General features: G+C 39.4%; 1 protein-coding gene across 5 annotated transcripts in view; it reads left to right on the forward strand.

Annotated features, from left to right (window-relative positions):
* The window catches only part of LOC308060134 (inositol 1,4,5-trisphosphate receptor-interacting protein-like 1), a 48,887-nt gene that overhangs the window by 12,977 nt on the left and 13,991 nt on the right, over positions 1 to 21,919 (forward strand). For 3 of the 5 annotated variants that reach the window (XM_080378471.1, XM_080378475.1, XM_080378472.1), the window contains exon 1: positions 1 to 21,919. This exon is cut by the window's left edge and continues 12,977 nt beyond it; it is cut by the window's right edge. The gene's annotated coding sequence lies outside the window, so the exon portion shown is untranslated. The other 2 variants (XM_080378473.1, XM_080378474.1) reach the window with 2 other exon arrangements.

The following is a 21,919-nucleotide window of genomic DNA, read 5'->3' on the forward strand; positions in this document are numbered from 1 at the left end:
ACAGGTCAGAAGGGAAATGAAGCTAGAATTCTGGCTGGCTGCCTGCTGTCCCCAAGCCACCAGTGGTGTTTCTGCTAAGTGGGAACAGGCAGGAGCAATTGTATGTTTCTGCCTTCCTCTCTTCCCTTTGGACATACAATGGTAACCAATGAGTCCACTCCATAGAAGACTGGTGGACACTGGCAGCAGGAGACATTCCTTTCTCACAGGAGATCCCAGGTACTGCAAGGTCACACTAAAGCTTGACTGCCAGTGTCAGATGAGCTCTGACCTCCTTGTTCTTCCTCTGCTAAAGCTGCGGCTCAGCCTCTGGCACTTAAAGCACTTTGCAGGAAGATTGTTTCAACATAACTTTTTGTATTCTTTAAAAAGCTGGGTGGTTCAGGCAGCAGAACAATACACTGAGGCTTCCAGCTGCATTAAGGCATCAAGCTTTCCTAGCAGGCAGAAGCAACAGATAGAGGCAAGGGCTCCTGGAACCGCTAAGTATGGAGAGAAGAACTCTACAGAAGAGGCAAATGGTATGGAGAACAAGATATGATCAGGGACAATTTAAGTATATATAACAACAAAGCTATTATTAGAACAAAAGACAGATGAAGGGAGTTGATCAATAATGACTGCGGTGTGCAAGTGGAAGAGCAGTAGGAAGCAGGAGGTGCAAAGAACCGAGGGGAAAAATTAGGATGCCTATACAAGCTGGCACCGAGTTAGAAGAAAAGGGGTACACTTGAGGAGCAAGAATGATTTAAGTAAAAATAATAAGTGAAAGATTTTCAGAAAATCTGGACTAGAAGACAGCAAGTCAGATTTGGAGAGCACCAGATATCACCAAATTAATTAAACATTTAACAGAGCCACTATAAGCATGCCATCGATTAGACCTGGCATTGATATCATACCGAACACAATCGCAGGGCAGGATTTCAGTTCTCTGACTTCTTAAAGTATTTCCTTCAGGCTGTACATGATGCTGCATTTAAAGAAGAAAAAGAGTAGGTTTTCTTTCTTTCTTTTTTTCTTTCCTGAGCTTTGAAGTAAGGTAAAATCACGTCATTTAGTTTCTCTCCCATGGCTCCCTTCTGGATGGCTTTTAAAAGATACTTTCAAAAATACTGAGGTTTAATGATCTGACACTGCTCCCACTGAAGTCACTGTTGAAATTCCCATTAACTTCAGGTTCTAAACAAGCTAATGAAGAAGGTGAAAAAAAGTGCAAGATATGTGAAAGTGAAGCTATAACCAATGGAGATTTTCATTTGAGTTCCAGTAGAGCAAGGTTTAAAATAGAAATAAAAGCCACGTTTCCCATTTCCTAGATGAATGCCTGGACACTCAGCTCCTGGTCATTCTGGATATCAGTGTTGTGACCACTTATTTGCTTTCTGCCAATCAAGCAAATGAGCAAACCACCTCCACCAGCTCTCTTTATGTTTTGGTCTACTTCTGTTTGTACTTTGTGGCAGACATGAGCACACCTTTGTGGGCCAGAACACGCATTGCCTAAGGCCTGTGATCGAAAGAACATTTTGCACCTTAGCACCTTTCATAGGAAAGGTTTCCTTCCATGCTGTCTTTGTGCCATGACCTACACAACACTGATAGCAATAAACATGAGATATGATAAAACAGAGAGAACAGAAATCCAGAAATTTCAAAATAAGTAAGGATTTTCCCCCTAAGTACAGGACAAACAAATTTTACAGGCAGATTTAATACTACCTTGTTTTTCAGTCCATGTTAAAACTTTTTGATCAGTTCCCTCTCTTTCAGCCAGATGTCTAGTTTAAGAGTTCTGATGGCCAGTTGTGTGCCAGCTTTTGTAGCTGTGACAAGACCCTACCCCCACTTTCCAAATGAGTCTTCTCCAATCACCCACACGCAGACAGCAAGTTTGGGGTTCATATGGGCCATTGCAAATGGACATTTAAGGACAAAAGACAAAAGATTACCTTTTAGTAATGATTAATACCATTCAAATGTTTAATGACATGAGCTAGATTCTACACCTCTGCTCTTTTTAGCTACTTGAGTCTATCAGCCTGAGTAGGAAAATGTTATTCATTAGAAATTGCATCTGTATACTGTGAATCATCAATTAAGTAAGAAGAAGATAGCCTTCCTCTGTCATGGAGGCCTAGTGTGTCAAGCAAAGGAAATGCCTGAAAACATGCAACTGCATGATGCTAAACAAGAGAAGTAAGTGTGCTGGATTATTTTTTTTTTAAATACAATCAAGGAACCATGAAAAGTCACTGATGAATAGGCTGAATAAATAGTTGCATGCAGGATTCACTCCATTGTCTCATTAAGGCATCTGTTGGTGCTTACCAGCTCACAATGGCACTGTTAATGCAAACTGTGTGATGTCTTTCCGTATTACCTTTCCAAGTAATAGACATTACTCTTAATAGGACTATCACCGAAATGAAAAGCCAATGGTAAGTGGAGATTTCAGTGTTATGGTGCTAAAGCAGTGTCAGCACAAATTTAAAAGTGTTTCTATTTAAAAATTAATGAAAATGGACAGACACTGGAAAGCAACATAAATGCTGTGCTGGTCAAGCAATGTCCAGTTTTCTTAATTGGCTTCAGGACTGATTTAAATTCTCTCCAATTCAACAGGGGTCCTTCCATTCACTTCACTGGATGGTACCTCTGGTCCTCAATGCTCCAGTGGTATGTGCCAAGGAAATATATTAGATTAGTGATAAAAGTTGTCATGTATCCAAGGGGTCATTTACTTCTCTCTCATGTAAAGAGAGTGATTTTCTGAACATGAATAGACTGGCCTTGTGAATATTAAAAATTGCCATTATATGCTCCATAATTTATCACTCAAATTGCACCTTCAGCAATATCGGGTATGCTCAAGTATCCTGGAAGGCTATGTGATTAAGTACTCAGTAAGTTAACTAAGAGCCTGGATTCTCATTTCCTCACATCTAGAGAGATTATCTACATTTGTCAGATTTATTACTTATTTCTGTAATATTTGCAATGTCATAGCACCTAGGAATCTGAAGTTATGTACCTGAACCAAAGCTACTTAATAGTAGTTCATAGACACAGACCAAAAAATTTTGTCCCTACCTCAAGGATCTTACAGTTCTCCAAGGAGAGGAAGAAGTGCACCAATGGTTGGGTACCGCACGTTCAGAAGTGTGTTACTGGCTGGTGTAACGGGCAATAGCCTCAGCAATATACCTATTTGCCATATTGCTGGTTTGTTTTAATGTTGTTGACATGGTGAAAAAGGTGCTTTTCAAGGCGGGCTTGCAGGAGATCGATGAAGGAACTTTAGGGTTGTGTGCAGGGAACATGGCCCATGCCTGAGAATGACAGCTCTGGTTGGAAAGCCTACGAAGTGGTGGAGTGCAGGGTGGCAGCTGGGGTGATCAGAGAGGGGAGCAAGCGTTCCAGCACTGAATGAGTGATGACAGGTTAAATTGTTTGTAAACCATTTGAGATCCTCAGGTGAATGATACCACATGAACACAAATAATCCTGAAAAAGGAAATGCTGAATATAAAGCTGGCAATGGTGCTTCTGGAGGCGGGAGGCAGGGCAGGCACTGCAGCTTCCACTGATGCAAGCCTGGGCAGCTTGTTTGTTCCATGGAAGTGTTTCCTTTCCTGTCCTACTTCTAGTTATCTTTAAAAATTAGAAAATGAAATAGATGTAATATACCGAATAATTTGTTTTTATAAGGAAATTGACGTTCTCTTGAACAGTAATGACAGTTATTTCATTTTTAAATTTGAAGCTGTCTTGACTTTACTTCTCTGATGTTTATTTGATCATTAAAGTGTAGGTTAGTGGGAATGTGAAGTAAAACCAGTAATGTACCTTGGATTTAATGTATTTTTTGTTTGTAACAATAGGGGTTTCTTGTGACCATGGGAAAAAGGCAGCTTAGAAGTCCCAGGATGAGCTTTCTGCACCACATGTGTGGAAAGCACTGATCATGTATTTCAGAAGTTCCTATGCAATACTTGCCAATTTTGACCTCTGTAATCCTCAGGAGACCACATTTTACATAGCTTTACACCACACACACTCTCAGGACCAAATTGTTCCAGATGACTTCTCCCAATCCCAGTAAACTGTACCTTCTCTGTACCTTAGGCCAAACCTAAACCAAATTACTCTGAGTCTTATGGGAAATGAACCTTACTCACAGTTATTCACTCTATAAATAGCCCATTAGCTCTGAGGCAAGGGTCTAACATAGATATATGCAGTCATTATTTTGTTTTTGGTATCATAATTCATGTGCTTGTTATGTAAGCAAATGTGCAGAAAAATATACATATTTGCAGAAATCCTGGCCCTTCCTAAATGAACAGGAATCTTACTGAAGATTTTAGTAGAAATAGGTCTCTTGCTATTCCTTAAGCTAATCACCACCAGTCAGTCATATTGGTGACAGCTTGCTAACCTGCTAGTTTCTCTGGACAAGCAGTGTTGACAGACAGTCCCTTCATCACCAATAATACCACTCTTCTGTTGTGGCTTTAAATGTACTTGGATGTAATTTACTTCTCATGGTGAGATCTTGGGTGCAAGACAAAAGGAAGTAGGTGTTTAATGAGGTAGAGAGAATGATGGACTTGGCAGGCTTTGAGGTATCATGCCTTGAGCTGTATACGGGGGGTCTAGTCCTGAGAGACACTATGTCCTGAGAGACACTATCTACCTGTTAATCCACTAACAGCTTAGTTGAAATTGTGGGTGCTTGACTTCTTACATGGCCTCCTCTTGAAGCTGTCCCCTGGAAAGCACCAGCCTGGCAGGGCTGAGAGAACAAGTAGTTTATGTAAACCATTACCTATGCAAACTTGTTATTTTGGCTGACATTAAGAGACAGCGGGAAGAAAATAATTTAACTAACCATGCTGAGTGTCCTCATCAAAGAGAATAAAAAAATCAAACATAGAAATATTAAAGGGTTTGTTGGGTCTTTTTTCAAAGTTGTAACCTTCAGACTAACAGAAAGAGAGGCAATGAGAGAGCAGAGATTTGTGTCAGACTGGAAGTCCTCATTATCAGCCCTCTACCTTGAGATGGAAAAAAATATCTCCACAGCTCAATTCTTCACAGTGAACTCTGATTGCTAATTATTTGCTAAATTTCCTGCTGATGTTCCCTGAGCAAAGTCAGGCTTGATGAAAGTTTCTGACGCTTGTCTTGTCAGCAGGAAAATAGAAAAAGTGGGCCAGCTTAGTTCAGAAAGGACTCTCACTGCTCATCACTTACATTTCAACTGAACATGCATTGACACTTGTCTGCCACTAGCTCACAGCATCCCATCCAGCTTCCTTCTTCATGGTCATTTGAAGTACAGCTGCTCAAAAAAAAAAAAAATCCAAAGAAAACAAAAGCTGATATTGTGTCACCCATCTTCTAAAGTTTCCAGAAGAAAGGAGAACTTGCATGTCAGAAAATTATTGACAGGTATTCATACAGCGACTTTTACATGTCTATTACCACTTCTTGCACTCATCACCCGAACTACAAGTAGTAAATTATCCCTTTCTAGTGTTATTTCATCTTTGGTATTCATATGATTCCCAACACAATGTTACCTGAGGAACTGCCAGGGCTGTATTTTCAATACTTCTGTAGAAGTATGATATACCTATACAGAGAGAGGCCTGTGATGTCAGAGAGGGGTCAGTGTTTCAATGACATTGAGTGATAACTCCAAAATGACATAGGAGGAAAACTGCAGAGGAGCAAGGACTGGAATCTGGGTTCTCTGTGCCATGGGGAGGGCTCTGTACAGTCTGAGTGAGTTATAATCACACCTGGTCTCCTCTTCCCTCCTGATGCATATTGTTCTGTGTCATGTGGAAGGGTTTTAAGAGGAGGAAATTAAAGGACACTTCTTGTTCTCTTCTCAGTTTATGTCAACTACTATAACTAAGTGATAGGCTTACAGTTATCCTTTCTTGGGAAAAAGAAAAATCAGTATTGCTGTCTCAAAACCCTGTAAATGTTTTAACTGCAGATGAAAGGAGGCTATCTTCTGCTGCTCCAATAGTTTTTTAGAGAAAAGAATTGTATCGCTTCATTATTGTTTTAAAAATTTGGCACTACAGCGGTTAGCACCACAACAGCTGTTGCCCTTAAAGGTCTAGTCCGAAGTTTTTGCCCAAGATTGTAAGTAGCAGAGCTGATAACTGAACAAAGGCAATGTAAATCCCACTGAAGCATATAAGGCAAGATAAAGATTTATCCTCAAATCCAGAATTATGACATAGTTCATTTCAGAATTACAGCTGAAAGGAGATTTCTGCTCCCAAGCGGCAATGTTTGTGGTTACCATTTAGAAGGTACAAATCAGGAAAACCTTAGAGTGTTTGGTCCTGTTTTTTCTTGCCCCACTTTTGGGACCAGGTAAGACTAACAGCCCAGACAATAAATATATGACGCTATTCAGTGCCCATTCCAGAGTGCGTTGTTACTAAGAGTAATCAATTGACTTGCAGCCTAGGGCTCAATGAAACCCACAGTCTTTCCAATCCAAATAATACTGCATTTTTATTGTATCTGAGAAGCGATCAGATACCTAGATATATTATCCAGATACATTTGAAAAGAAAATTGAAAATAAGTGAAAGTTAGGCATCTCAACCAAGCAGACTTTTATTGTTTTTAAACAGACAAACTGATTAGAGTTTGTAACTCCTTCTAGAGATTTGAAAGCTTGCAAAAACCTTATTCTACCCTCGTAATTTTTTATGCCAATAAGCTTAGCCAAGACAAATAAAATGAGCAATAGAAATTTATACCACACAGAAAGTGTAGAGCTACTGAGAAGTGATGACACAGTGAATTAATGACTTAGTTTATTATACTTTTTCCTTACGAATTTGCAATAGAGGGGCTAGCTCTATTGATGAAATTTATTCTGATCACATAATGCTCAGTGCATTAGGCTTAATAGGCCTTTTTCAAATGAGATTAAAGAAGTCATATTTACAAAATAATAAATAAAGTATGCTGGAATGATTAAAACCACCTAACTTAATTTTATTTTCCTCAACTTTTATGTCTAAAATTTCTTCTGGTGTGAGAATGGAAGAGTGACTTTTTTTCCCTACTTATATTTATTTTGGGATTCTTAGGATACTGTGCTTTCTTCAAAAGAAAAATATCATGCATTTTGACCATTCCAAAATATTCTGAATTTACTCCCTTTCAGTGCCATTACTTATTTCTGGGGTATTATATTAGCTCCAAGCACCATGCCATGAAGTAAAAATGTATAACCCTATTCACTGTATAAAATTACATTAGGGCCAAGAGAATCAGGAGTACAGGTAAACAAATAAATAATGAAAACTTCATAACAAAGCTATCTCATGATGGCCTGTTTCTGCGGTGTGTTGAACTGTAACTTCTTACCAAACTCAGATTCCTCCAGTTCTGGCGCATCTCATTCATCTCTGTTTTGGAAGCCATATTTTAAACTAACAGTTTTCATGGAGTTGGAAGGTTACATGGATGTTTTCCAATGTTTAGCTCTGCATGAGGCAGATGATACTTAAATTTACGATTAAAGACCTTTCCTCTGGAAAGATTTTCTTGTAAAATTGAAGCAATAAAGTGCTGCAACTTTGAGGAGGAGAGAAAAAAGGGGAATTAGTTATTTTAGGAGTTTGCTTACAAAATGCAATGAATGAAACCTAAACACTAAAATTTAGAGGTAAGTTTTGTCTTTAAGCTGCTTTCTGCAGCGAAGGTGCTCTAATCCATGACAGAGGTCTTGGGCAAAGAAAGAGCATTATTGCGATCTTACTTTGTATCAGGTATTACATTCCTGAAATTCACAATTGTGATTTGCTGTAAAATACTGTAGATGTGAAGTCAGGCTCAACACTTACTGGGGCATTATGGAAATCCCATTAAAGCCATTGCTTAAAAAAGCCCATTTACAACATCGCGTGTTACAGTGCCCTCATATCTAAAGACTTGCAGCATGATGCCTGGGATAATCATGCACTCTTGAGAAACTGTCAGTACTTTTTCAGATCCTCAAAACACATGCATTTTTTTAGTTAAGATCAAGGAAAATGATAACAAATTATCTCTTCTCATACAAAACTAATCATACCCTTATGTGCTTTGTCAGTCATTCCTGTGGTGAAAAACTTTTTTCTCGTATGCACCAAAGCCAAAATGTTGAGTGTGTAACCCTCCACACTGTTCAGAAAATAAAGGGGAATAAATATTTAACTCTTCCAACCATCCCTTTGAGGTGCTGCATGCTCCTGTATATCCTTTAGTTCTCTAACAGTGACCACAATCAGTCTTGGACTACCCTCTGGAGCACCTGGGGGACCATTTTGCTGTCTGATACCTCACCCAGCACACCTACCCACCCCAGCCTTTTGACCATAAGGAGTGACACCTCATCAGGCAATCTGTGCAGACCTGCACCCAAATGAGTGGCTCTGTCTGTCCTAAATTTGTAATGTTTTTCTCTATCAGAGGAAGTCTTGGTCTCGCCTACCACATAAAGATTTTGTAGTTGATCTTGCAAAGAAATTGGTAGGAAACCAATTCTTTTGCAACTACCACAGCCTTTTAGTTTATCTCCTTTGCTGCCTGGGGGAGGTTTTGTTCTAAGCTAAGAAAGACCTCGTATCCCACTATTTTATATATTCCCCTCAGGGCTGATCAAAAATTCGGGGCCTAAAATCATGAAAGCCACAGGGTTCTTGGCAAAACCAGTCCACTGTACAACAGCAAAGTGAGAAGCATGTGTTTGCCAGTTGCTTGGCTTGTTACATACCAAGTCATGCCACATAGCAACTAGAAGACTATTACTGTGTCTAAGAGGAGAGAGAAATGACTTCTTAATTTAAAAATGACTTTTCTGTGTTAGGGATTTGACAGGGAGGATGAAGGACTGGAGGAGATAAAGTGTCACTCTGCTGAAAAAAAATAATTTTGTAAACATGAAATATTGATCTGACATGTATTGTGTGACTGCTTGCTGTATGTGTATATCGAGTTCCAAATGTTGCACATTCAGAAAAGCTAAGTTAGAAAAATCACTCACAGGCATACATAGATAGAGGTCCACAATCTGAGCTGTCTGGAAAAGCATGAAATGTTTATCTAGACAGGAAAAAATTCTCTCCCATATTGCTGAATAAGGTTTTTGTGACCACTGGCTTTGTATGAGGAGGATTTAATGTTATCTAAAGTATCCTTAATCTGCATTTTTATGGTTAATTAATAGAGCTGATCTGACAAGTGCTTTTATTTGAATCTGTCTTCTGCTCTTTTCTGCTTCCTTTTTGCTTGACTTCAATAGGAATTTCTTTTGCAGCCCTGAAAATGAGGACATTTATACCAAAGTCTTTTTATAGCTTCTTAATTTACGTGTACTGCTTCTAATTGTTGTTATTCTCTGGCCCCTTTGCAACATCTTCAGGACTTCCCTATATTACCAGAGTGACATAAAATGGTCATAGTCTAAATGCACATCAGACTCAGAACAGCTTAATTATGGAGGTGCCATTAAGAGTACATTGATTTTCACTTAAGAAGAGGATTAATTCTTTGCTTTTTATAAATAATGTGATGCAACATGTTCACATTTACAGCTCTACCCTTATCTCTCACCATTACCATAAGAATGGCTATAATAAGATTAAAAAAAAAAAAAAAGTGTAAGCTCTTTCTCTTCATGGTTTTTGAGGCTCTAGAGTTTTTGCCTTCATGCTCTTCTTTCCAGTCATGATGCTTAGAAAAATATTTATGCAGATAAAAACATTTCAGATTCTGAAGGAATAAAATAATTTAAGAACTGATAATTTGAGAAAAGAAAACCAGTGTTGCAAGACTTATAAAGAAACACAGAGAGCTGGCAATGTACATGTCAAACACAATGAATGTATTCAGGTAAATCTTTTAATTCATTGAACAATAGAGATTTTCTAAGAGACGGCACAAATTTTTCATGATGAAGGTACAGTTTTATCATGATTATACAAAGAGTGATATATATTAATGTGTCAGTTATGTATGTTTTATATGCAAAGAATATGAGTCTTAACAGTATGGCCACAATGACACCAGAATCACTAAATTATAAAAATTTTGAAAGTGTCTTTATTAACTCCCTTAAAAAGATTTCTATTTTTTTAATATCTGGATACAAAGCTGAAATGATTGTTATCTAGCAATTAAGGTAGAGCTTTAACATAAAAAAAGGTGCCATCTAAAAGTCATGATCAAAAGTATAATAATAACAGTCAAGCTAAGGGAATGTTCTGATCATGGCTGGGAAGGAGAAAGAGATGGGTGAAGGATGGGACCCCAGCTGTCGGCTCTTCCCACCTCTAAACAAGAATTACTCTTTCCCAAGGAAGTCTCATGATTACAGAACAAATCTCGACATCATCCATTTAAAGGATGCAGCACAACTGTTTTTCCAAAGTATTATTAATCTTTTTATTCACAACAGAAAAGGAATGATTGCAAAAATACTAGAGATGACAGCAGCTCCCATTCATGGTGGTGAAGAGGACTGCAATGGTGATGGCAGCTGGGGTCATGCTAGTCCAAGGAAAACTTGCCTCAAGGATGCAGAACATTTTTTCACATACGATTCCAGGATGCAGAGGCTGTAAAAGCACAGATGTTCTTTGGAAAGATCAATTCACCATCTCTCACTGAGGAGTGTGCTGTTCTTCTGGGGAGAGGGGCCACATAGAAAGGTGGGTGTGTGGTGGCCTCTGTACCCTTGTTCCTGTCGCTGACAGTGAGATGAAGGCACCTCTCTCTGCCACAGTCATCACTTCTGTTGCACCTCCATGAGCCAGGAACTTCAGGCTGGTATTTCCATCGTGGATACAAAGCTTTCATGCTGCTTTCCTGGAAGTGGCACGGATCCTATCCAGGCACAAAAAGAGTGCTTCATGCTTACTCCCCTGGGAAGGCCAGGTGGAATATGACCCTAAGATACTTTCTCACTGTTTTACAATTAAAGTGAAGACCTAGAGTGGAGAGGCAGCAGCCAAATTACTAATTAGCACTCTGATGACTACATCTGCATTTTTAAGATATCATTTTGATTTGCATGGGCCTGCACAGTCAGCTGTTAAGTTGCAATTCAGCTGAGTTAAGTGTTTACTTGTTGTATTTTTAGAAAAGGAAGAGAAAAGATCTAACAGAATCGGGTCTTTAACATTAGACCTAGAAAGAAATATGAGCCAGGAGGCTTCATTCATTAGTGAAGTGCTGGGGCCAACACTACTAAAATAAAAGAAAAAACTTTTATGAGTAGGAAAGGACAAAAAAAATGCTCTTCAGGAGTAACACACAGATGAATAATGCACATTGACATTTCACACATTCACATTAAGGAGGAAACTGGGCCCGAGGTGCACCTCTTGGTTACCGTTCAGCTATCACTAAACACAGCTGGGCAATTCTACCTAACAAATGTATGTTATAATTTTATCATATATTCACAAAGGAAATGTAATTTATGATTGTGACTTAAAAGTGATATTGAAAAAATGAAGGATGCTGTACGCTTTGTGGGTGCTTACTACTGTAGTTGAAATGTATACAGAGTTTTTACTGAGTATACTCTGAATACTTTCCCTTTCAAAAGCACTCTGATTCCTTATTGCCTCCCTCCCAGCCCTGATACTTCTGGATGCAAAGCATTAAGGTGGTGCCTGAAAGTGCTATTCTGAGAGTGAACTCCTCTGGCCAAAACTGTTTAATCTGTGACTGAGCACCCTGCCCATTGCTATCTTAGAGCAGAAGTTCACAAGCATCCTTTTAACTAATGAGTCTTTCCTATAGTAAGCTGTCTCAAAATACAAAAGTGAAGACTAGAAGAAGCTGCTTGATTGAAAGCCAAGCAGGTTTTCCATTGGTATTTGGAAATCTGAAAGTCCTTCTGCACTGCAGCAAAAAGTTACAGTTGCAATAAGTGTCACATGGGTACCTATACTGTTTTTCCTCCTATTAGCAAGAGAGAAAACTGGGAGATACATGGCCAGTATCTGGGAGACCACTATTCATTTCTGTCTTGCTGACTCTTTATATTCCTAGATGAAGTATATAATCTCTGCTCACTCCAATGTCCTACCTAAAACGAAGGATAATGTCACATTCCCACCTCTGAGTGGTGATGTTTAAAAGTAGCTAATACAATTTTTCTTTGGAACATGTGAAAAAAACCCACAACTTTTCCCAGGAACCTGTCCATTTGTATTAGGAATGAATCCCCTTCACCAAACATTTTGTCAAGTACATCCAGCCAGTATTGCTAAACTAAAGAAAAAATCATAGAACCATGGAATCATTTAGATTGGAAAAGACCCTTGGGATCAACGAGTCCAGTTGTAAACCCAACACTGCCAAGTCCACCACTAAACCGTGTCCCCAAGTGCCACCTCTACACCTCTACTGCCAGCTCATATGCAGATGGCCGTTTTCTGCCCCAGGCCCTTTTCTGCTGGGCAGCTTGGCAGCCGCTCTGCCCCCAGCCTGCAGCGCTGCGTGGGCTTGGTGTGACCCCAGCGCAGGCCCCGGCACTGAGCCTTGTTGAAGCGCACACACTTGGCCTCGGGCCATCGCTCCATTCTGTCCAGGTCCCTCTGCAGAGCCTCCTGCCCTCAAGCAGATCAGCACTCCCACTCAACTTGGTGGTGTCTGCAAGCTTAGTGAGGGTGCACTCGACCCTCTCGTCCAGAGATCATTGATGAAGATATTAAAGAGAACTGGCCCCAGTACTGAGCCCTGGGGAACACCACTTGTGACTGCTCACCAGCTGGTAACCCCATCTACTACCACCCTTTGGGCTCAGCTGTCCAGCCAGCTTTTAACCCAGCAAAGTATACACCCATGCAAGCCGTGAGCAGCCAGTTTCTTGAGAGAATGCTGTGGAGACTCACCTCAGCTACGGCATATCTCATGTTCAGTGACAGCATACAGAAATTCAAGGCAAAAAAAAAAAAAATGATTCTCCATGGCACCTGATGAATTTACTGTAACCTATGGGCTATTCCAAAGTGATTCTATCTGAATATTCATGAGTTGAAGACTTTTCTTCCTAATCTAGAATGGGAAAAGTTTGTAAATCCAACATTTTACAAAAACAGAAATTGTCTCATGCCAAACTATAGTTATGAGGATAACAGCATTAATTACTGTAAAACACTCATATACAGTGGAAATAAAAATTATTAAGAATAAAAAGAAGTTTGAAACTGCACCATAAACAAATTCTTTCATTAAACTAAAACTATAGAATACAAAGTTGACAATATGAGTATAGCAACAGGGACCTGCATGGACCAATTATATCCTCATACTTACATGCAGTATCACGTTGCTCATTTACATTGAAATTAATCAGATTTACTTCCAAGTCCTTACCTTCAGTGCTGATTCCTAACAATACGTCATTTACACTCTTGATTTTTCCATACTGAACCTCACTTAGGCATTCAAATCCTCACATGCTTGAATATACAATTCATATATGTACAGCACTTTTGATGAACATCATTAAAATGCTTGTTCTTCTTAATCAATTGCTCAAAAATCAGAGTGCTCTTGAGCTATATCACTCTGTTCCCCTTTGCTTAGGCATATAAAACTACATGGGACAGAGAGTATGTAATTATTTACATGCTTATCCCAGAAATAATTTTCTAAAGAGATTACTGTGTTATGAGACTATTTAATGAAGTACTTTCAGCTTTTGTGCAATTAATGCAAATTTATGTGATGATCTACTATTTTAACAATCACTGACTGTGTGTACTTTAATTTTCTATCATTTCTTTTTGACTGAAAAAAGTTGTTTGTATTATACTCTTTACTGAGTTTAAATACAGCTGCTTTGAAATTTGCAGTTTGTGTTCTGTGGGAGGACCTACAATTCCAAAACAGCAAAAAGAAATTCAGAATGAAAGGGAGAATGTTTCCAAATTTCCCTTGGAAGGGAAGCCTGGATGGGGAGCAGTGGCTGAGATCTGTGTCTTTAGTTGTCCGGATGACAGTGCTATCTCAGATCACCAGTATTTGTTCCAATGCCTTTTTTAATGTGACTTTTTTTTTTGTTTTCATTCTTTCCTTTTTGTTTTATCATGCATCAGCCTGGTGTCAGTGGGTATGTTTGATTGAGAAGGTGCTTGAGGAGGAACCCCCAGTGCTGTAGGAGAGCTGGTGTCTATGCTACACAGGAGGGTGCAGTACAGGCGTGCACTGCCCTGGCCTCACCGGCCACTGTTGCTCTGCAGCTACTGGTGGGAAACCGGTGGTTTGCAATACGTGTGCTATGCATGCTGTTCAGGTGGCCTTAGGCAGTCAGAATATCAGCAGTTATACCCATGCAAAGGGATCTCATGTGAGAACAAGCAAGGTCTGAATTACAGCACTGAAATACATTTTAATGGCAGTCATGTATGTTGCCAGAGAAAAACACATTTACGTTGACTTTAGGTCTGCAGTCATTGTGACACAACCTCTACTGTGTATCAACTGAGATAAAACTTCTTTATGGATTCTCAATACTTGCGTCTTGCTTACTGCAAAATGTTTTTCTCTTTATTTCTTATCAGTTCAGAAAATTGAAGCAAAGGTAATTTTCTTTACTGGTTATTCAGCTACTCCCTTTCCAGCCCTTTTTCTGTGGTGTGAAAGCAAGCTGCTTCTCTCACCTGACATCCTCCCATCACTTGTGCTTCCTCTTGTACTTTTAACTGCATCAACATATTGCTGCCTATCTCCAGCAATCCAGCTCTCTGCACCTTTAATATATTTCTTAACTGCCTCACATATATCTTTTCCCCTCTTGCCTCTTATGCCCGGATATTTGCATAGTGAAACCCTTGGACTTGTTCACATCCTTCCTTAAGAGATCACCCTTCACTGCAAGGCTTATGATACTTCTCACCAGTCTAGCCAGTAGCAGGTAGAGGTCACTGCTTATTATAGAGGCCAGAAATATATAATCTTTTTTGTACATTTCCCTTTCGTTTTCTATTCTTTATTTCATCTTTTGTAATTAAAGTGCAATCTTATTGGGGTGGGAGAGCTTTTTGTTCTCTGTTTGTGTAGTATTTAGTACAAGGCATTTGGGACGTGAATTCCTAGACCTTGTGGTAATAAAAGAATAAACACTTACAGATAGGGTAAAATACAATAGGGAAGGTAGAATTATCTCTTGAACAAACATTATAAATCCTAGAAACTTAGGGCTACCCTCAGCTTCAGAAAAATGCGGTAATATTATGACACCAAACAATGTCTGTCTGTTTGGACAACCTTAGTCCTGGCATGACACTGTGTAACAACAATATGATTATGGCATTATAGGGATTTAAATTGTCATTGGATCGATCTGATTCATAGATGATTCATTTTCTTTCTCTCCCTTGAGAACTGCTGGAGCAAGAGCAACAGCCAACAGCAAGCAAGGAGATGAGCTCTTCTGAGGACCCCCCCCAAACAACACTTTTCCCTTCTCTCACTGATAAATTAGAAACTCCCAGCTCTGATGAATAACAGCCAAAAGGGACATAAGTCCTAAAATAATTACTTTGAAAATGTCCTATGGAAAGGCTTCAAAGAATTCTGATGATATATGAATAATGAAGGGTCTGTATTTTATAACAGAATTCATTAGGGATAAATAAAAGTCTGACAGAAGGTGCAAAAGGACCTATTTTCAATTAACTCTAACTCTAATTAATGGATTTACTTGTAAATTCTCAGAAAATCCATTTCATACTCAGTAAAGTACTGTAATTTTAGGAATAATACAATATATTTTGAGCATTGCAAAGTGACTGGATCCCTTCTTTAAGTACAAACTTCAGTTCAGCCTCAATTTTGGAGCATAATTCTCCTCCTTCACTCTATCCACAGTGTGAAAAAGGAAGATGGATATGCAACAAGCCTACAAGGAAATCTGATATATCATCAGGGAAAAAACTTGACACATAAAGAGTGTTCCATGAACATACATGAATCATGAAAATACATTTCAATAACTAAGCTAGAAGGAAAAAATCTCCAACCTTGATTGGACAATTATAAAATTATAAATGGCTGCACTTTTGAGAATGTTCCAATGGCATGAGTAGAGGTTTTTAACTAAGCCTGATGAAATCCTGTCCTGCTTGTTCTAGTATCTCAGCACAGATTTTCCATGCTGTCTGATGTTGCTCTCATAGTGCTGTTGAAAAAATCTGCATTAAAAACTCTTCTGGAAACACACGTGGCTTAATTAAACAAAATGAAGAGACAAACTGAAGAACACCATGCATGGCAATCCTTCAGATTTCCTCCCCACTTCATGTCCCTTTCAGGACAGTCTTTCAAAAACATTTTTCATCAGGAACAGGAAGAAATCATGTGTAAGCATAAAACTGGGTATCACACAAATTTAGTATGTATCTAGATTTTTGACAGGTCCGAATATTCTAAGCATTTATTTAATCTTTCTAACAACAAATAATACAAGTTCCAATGTTTATGCACTATTGCACATCTAGTATATTTTGTGGTATGTGCTTAACAACATGGACAGATGTATGATAGACTACAGATTTAACAGATTTAATCAAAGACTATGCTGGGCATGTAGCAGAGGACAGTGTTTCTGTAGGAATCATGATGTTATCATTTCCTGCTCTTTCAAGTATGTAGCCATAATATTTCATTAGTGTATGGCCTGGGTGAGCTTTTTTATTGTTTTAGTCTGGCTTCCTAGGATGACGTGGCAAACCTCTGTCCTTGCACTGTTGGTCTGCTCATCTATTCTCCCCTCCTGTTCTCTGAAAGTCTCATCTGAACAGGAGAGAGAGACTGAAGGCTCAGAGACAATTGCAATCCCAAATGTCACACAAGAGGCAGTGTCTGAGCTGAGAGAAGAGACCCAGACCGGTACTGATGAGAAGGTAGGCTGGAGACAGTGTTGGTGCATCCCGTTTGGCAGTGCCTGTGTTAAGGTGTATGCATTGGGCAGGCAATGGGCACACAGGCAGCTGTTGGCAGCCACTGTGTGGGTGTCCCCTGCACTGGGTCATGCCACAGAGGGCACGAAGGGATGGAGTGGGACGGTGAGACTGGTGGGCAAAGGATGCACACCTTGGGTGAAACCATGTTTTGTCAGTTCTTTTGCCCACTGAGTAACCTGTTGAATTTTGGTGTCAGCTCCACAGTGACAGTGGGACTGAATTAGACCTTTGACTTGTCCCAAAAGTATGAAGAGTTCCCATGAGATCTCCCACCCAAGGAACTGCTAGATCCGAAGCTGTACAGCTTGCGAGACCAGAGGATACCAAAGGCATGAAGCCCAGCATGGCTGTGGGCTATTTTCTGCACTCAGTAAAGGTAAAATATGCATGTAATCCAGAGCTGTATTTTTTCTCGATTGTGAAAGGGTTAAAAAGAAACACATTTGCAGCACTGAGGCAGAACGACCTTGCGGGGAGCATTCTGGCCTGTGCCAGCAGTTCTTTCTTCCTTTGCACACAGCTTCTAATGGAAAAGTACTGCCTGCCCTCTGTAAATTATTAATTTCTTCATGTTATCAGATACCGTTGATAAAAAGACAAGTGGCCCCTGTACTGACTGTCTGGGGTAAAATGAATAATTGCTGATGGCCTTTAAACTCTGTATAGGTTTTCATCTACTTTCTACTGAGCTTGGCTTTGCACTGTGCAATGGAGTGTTACACACTTTTAGCTGCTCACAAGTAACTCCTTATGGAATAAACCTTTACTGCTTTCATTTTAGGTGCTGACTTAGATGAATGACTTTAAATTACTTACAACCTTCAGCTGATCTAAGATGTCAAACAAACTTTAAACTAGTATATGTTCAAGGATGTGTGAACCTGAAAACAAGAAAAGGCGGAGGTGCTTTTTCATTAGCTGTTGCTTCGTATGGGAGAGAAGGTCACCCCCTGGAGCGGCTGGGCACGGAGGCAACAGACACCATCGCTCCAAGTCAGTGCTCTTAACTGTTATTAATACAAACAACTCAAAGCAGTACCTCCGATAAAAGCTTGATAAAAGCTACTGAGATTAGGGATCATGTTAACTAGTGACGATAGCATAAATTATCAACTGGAGCAGCTCCAAATTATAGCATAAAGGGACCCATTTAAGAGGGATTATACGTCAGGTTTGAAAAGAATGAGGAATTGATGAGAACAAAAGCACATACCAGAGCCAACAAGTGGTACCTTTTCCAGGATTGCTGTATCTCAGAAGGCTATATTTAACTTTTCAGGACAGGCAGTGGAAAGGAAACTGCAATAGGCATGACAATAAGGGCAAGCAGCTGTCTAAAAACCTGTAATGTACTGAAAATGGCACTTAATGCATATTCATTGGGGCAGCAGAGTATTCTACACTGCAGTTAAATGCATTAGGACTAGCAGCAGACAGTCTAGCTACTGAGGGTTGTCTCCATAGTATTCACTTTGGTTCCTCAGCATGCCTTCAGAGGTTACTGTCTCATATTTTTTATGCCGCTGCTGAAAGGAAATTTATGATTTCCAGACCAGATTAAGCTCTCGATCTTCTGAAGAAGGCAAATAACAGGTAGCTAGTAGGTTGCACTCCTGCCTTCTGAGAAGGGTTTTAAAAATGAATAGCAGATCAAAAGTGCAAACTGAATTAAACTTCTACTTGGGTTTCTCTAAATGTCTACATAAAACATGAAGTACTAGGACAATGTCTGTCTGACCAAATCCAGTCCTATGCTATGAGGGCTTTCAGTGCTGTTTATAATTTTACCATTCTCCCTTTTAAGCATGGTAGGTTTCTGTGAATCATTGTCTTGCATGCCTTATTCACTTGTGCCAGCCTTACCCCAGCTATTAGTTCCTGCTGATTTTCTTCAACACTTGGCAGAACAGGATGCTCTACTTTTCTGGAACCACTTCAAACTGTGATAAAAATGAGCCATTGGAATATCACTGTGAAGGAGAAAGTCCCTCCCTCAGAAAAAGGAGCATCAGATCTGGTTGACATTTATAACACTAATTTATCCACTTTACTAACCAGACACATCTTCTGGCAAATCAAGTGTGCTTGCTGACAACTTGTACTTGTGGGAAGCTCAGAGCTAAAATAGGGTTTTCAGTAGATGTGAGGATGTTATTTTGGTGGAACTATGAGGAACAGGCTGTAGGATTCTCACAATACCTGGTTTTACATCACACCATTAATCCCTGTAGTTAATTAATTAATTATATTTATCCTCAAAATAGTATTGTGGCTGAGCTCAAACTATCAAACACAAAAAAGAGACAAATTTCTTTATACAACCTTCAAAACAGATCACACCCATGAAGGTCAGTAGTTTCATTGAGTATTGCTTTGGTTGTGGGTGGAAGGAAGTAGAAAAGGAAGAAGTAAAAATGGGCTCAGGAATGTGGTGCTCTGGATAGAGGATTGGTTGTGGTCTTTTGGGTTGAGTGTTGTATAAATTAGTCTTATAGCAGAAACTCTTCTGGTTGCTTGTCTCCAGCTATGTTCAGAGAAATACAAGTTTTATGGGTTTTTCTTTTAGGTAATTGCCCTAATGTCAAAGACATCTGCATTAAATTCTTGAGCACTTAAAGACAGCTCTAAAGCTTTGATTTTCAACCAAAAAGTCACTGAGATATAAAAAAAGACCATGATAACACATAGCACTTTGTGCTTTCCTCTTTGCAGGGAGTTCCAGAAATTAAATGGATATGAAAAATGACTTGACTTTTCAGTACTGTAGTTAGTCTGTCCAGTAATGTTTGCGAGAAATTCAGACACTGCTGTTGCACTGGTTCAACAGTTAAACTGAATTTTTCTATACCTAATATCGAACTTTTCATGAACACTAAAGTACTTTAAATGGTTATTTGTCAGCCTGGGCTGATAATGTTGCAAGAGAGGTATGTAGACTAACCTCCTGGCAAACTTGTTTGGTGTCTACTGCAGAAAGCAAACGTTATACTTCATGTGAGCTATGCAAAAGCAGTCTATACTGTCACTTTAATAAAACCTAGAAAAATCCTAACCTGTCTTTGAGGGGGATTCCTTAGAATCAAGAAGATGAGAAGCTGAATAAGTTAGTGGACATATGGTCCAACCAACAGATGGGCTAAAAGCTGCCCTCACCTAAAAATGTTAGAAACTTGTATCTACCTTCTCCATTGCTTGTCTGCACTAATCACAGAAGCAATTAGTGACAAGATGATCAACCCAGATGCTGTCACTGGTATCTGTTAGATTCCTTACCCCTTGATTTGAACAAATGTAAGACAAATTAGAAAGCAAGGGAGGCCCTATTGGATTGCAGCATCACTGTCATAAGACATTATTCTTAAATTGTTTATAGAGTCTAGAAAGAGAAAAATATTTGACAGGAAGGAATAAATGCTGCCAACATTGATTGTTTCACATTTCAAGGGCAAATTTGAAACTGTACTTTCACAGTGAGTGAACATAGATCATCAGAGAGATGTGCTCATAAACACCTGTGAGAGATATGAAAATCTGGCTGCTGGCATAATACATTAATAATCTAGAGATGCCTACATGCTACACATGGGAGGATGTAGTGTACAGAAAGGAAGAGAAAGAAAAGGAAAATGGGCAAGAAGGAGCAGAATGGGCAGAGGATTAATAAGCCAGCAGAGAAAACAAAAATTGTCATAGCAGTCTCCAGAATTTCCTTTTGGAAGGGGTATTGGCAGAAAGGAGTGCTCTGTAGAAATTCTAGTTTATAACCCGGGGGTGGATTTCTGACATTAGAGTCCCAGAGATGAAGACAATCCCCTTGTCCAAATACGTGAGCCCTTCCCTGCCTTGCTGCCTTGCCCTTGCCATATTACTTCAAGTGCATCCCACCTCCCAGTTTGTGAAGCTGCTTTCTTGTCCACACAAATGACATTTTTTTACCTTGACACAGAAGAGATGGCAGAATCAATCTATGTTCCCATTTTCTGTTCCTCTCTCATTCTGCATTCCTAACTCTTGTTTCTCCCATGGAAGGCCCCACAGCCTCCCCCGCTGCCTGGTGCTCCTCCGCAGCACTTGCCCTGCTGTGCCACTGCCACTATTCACAGATCTTCTGATGTTCTTTGCCCAAATATCCATATAAAACAGAGGTTGCCATGTGTGAACAATGTAATGCATTCAAGGCAAAACCAACAGTAATAAGGGGTATCAAAGCACTGAAAGGAAAAATAATGGATTAGGGGAGAGGAAGTAGAGAAAAACTAGACTTAGCATTTTTCTCTCTGAAAAGAGAGAACAATCTACTGGGGAAAAAAAGAGGAAAACATAACTGTTCATAAATTAAAAAGTTGATAAATTATTCCCTGTAGTTTTAAAATCATCTTTACTGCAAATATTTCTGATTATAGCTTACACATTTCCATGATTACTGTCTTTTTTTCTGTTTGTCTTTATTCAAATCCACTAAAATACTTCTCTTCAAATATTCTTCATATTCTTCAAACATGAAGTTTGCTATGGAAGTTTTCCTAGCTCAACATGCCTTGCCTGCCAGCTTTTACACAGACAGCCTTTGTGAGTTAATTATTCCAGGTGGCTTAATTCTTCACGACAAATAAAAGAAATGTAGAAAAACATTCTTTATGTAACCCTTACAGAAACTGAGCATTCAGCTGCAGTAATGTTTGTGTGGCTTTTCAGAGACTATACACATTCACATCCTCTGAAGTGATCTAGTTTATAGCCCCAACAAAGGGACAGAGATGATCCTTACTCTGAAATCAACAGCAAAACTATCTTTGACTTTCTTGCTAAGCTTGCATCCCAGTCCTGCAGTTCAGAGGTAGCCCACCATAAACAGTGAGTGGCTCCCACCTGAGCATCACATTCTGGCCAGTGCTTCTTTGCACAAC

Source organism: Falco punctatus (genome assembly GCF_963210335.1).
Source record: "Falco punctatus genome assembly, chromosome: 1".
NCBI lineage: Eukaryota > Metazoa > Chordata > Aves > Falconiformes > Falconidae > Falco > Falco punctatus.